The sequence below is a fragment of the Trypanosoma equiperdum genome (genome assembly GCF_001457755.1).
Source record: "Trypanosoma equiperdum strain OVI genome assembly, contig: ctg_1712, whole genome shotgun sequence".
NCBI lineage: Eukaryota > Euglenozoa > Kinetoplastea > Trypanosomatida > Trypanosomatidae > Trypanosoma > Trypanosoma equiperdum.
Window position 1 is genome coordinate 53,546 of NW_027123741.1, and position 1,251 is coordinate 54,796.

Sequence of the window (1,251 nt, forward strand, 5' to 3'; positions counted from 1 at the left end):
ATAAAGGATGCGTCTAAGTGATCTAAGCAGATACCAAAGCAAACAAAAAATAAAGTTAAAAAAGAAAGAGAAGGAATGGACTGGACTGGACTGGGTGGTAAGAAAAAGAAAAGAAAGAAAAGAGAAGATGTACTGAAACAAAGTCGAAAGAACAAATATATCCGACACAAATGTGTGAATTGCTTCTTCCCTCCCCTCCCTCCTTCCCCTTTTCTTTCTGTTTCATTTTCTTCTTCCATTCTAATATTACCTCTCCCTTTCACCACAACATAATTTTTTTTAAAAAAAAAGAAAGAAAGAAAAGGTGGAAAAAAAAAAAGAGTAGCCGCACCGAAGCAACAACGCCCGTACAGAAATACAAACGCACACGCACGAACACAAGCCAAAAACAATTTAAAAAAAGGCAGAAGAAGCTGGAACAGTGAACAAACACACGTGGCACACACGAAAGCGACCACACGTGTACAAACAAAACAAAAACAAGAAAAAGAAAAAGAGGGGAACAAACACAAAACACTCAAAACACTCAAAACACAAAACACTCAAAACAAACACACACGCGCATACGTGAAACAACCAAAGATGCGCAGATATCGTATAAATATACACAACAACATACGCAGCAAGTGGTTGCCTTTTTTTTAAAAAAATTAATTGGTGTTGTTGCTGTTGTTTCTTCTTGACAGTTCTCACTATTTTCTTTCCTTTTGCTTTCTCTTGACAAAATTCATGCATCTAATGTAAAATAAAAACGTAAAGAAAAGTGAGGAAGGGTAAAACCAAGAAAAGGAAGGAAAGAAAGAAAGAAAAAGACTAAGTAAGTAAGTAAATAAGAATACGTAATCTGATTCTTTAAACTTACCGACTGCCTCTTTCCCCTTCCTTTTGTGTTTCCCTTTCCTCCTGTGTATCACTTCTTCTATACAACTCGTTTCCTCTTCTCCATCACAACATCTGTTGTCTGCTCTTTCTCTTTCTCTCTCTCTCGCTCTTCCCCACATTTTCTTTTCTTTCTCTTTTCTTTTCTACTTACAAAATATTTAGTTATTTAATTATTTGTAACTTTTTTCTCCTTTCTCTTTGTGTTCTGTTTGCGTTTGTTTGCTTGTTTGAGATAATTATTTCCTCTTTGGAACTCCTCTTTCTCTCTTTAGTTTACCCCTCTCCATACGACTGTTTGGGTCATTTCCTCCCTCACACTTTTTCCCATGCCTTTATTTCATTTATTCATATAAGTATATATATATATAT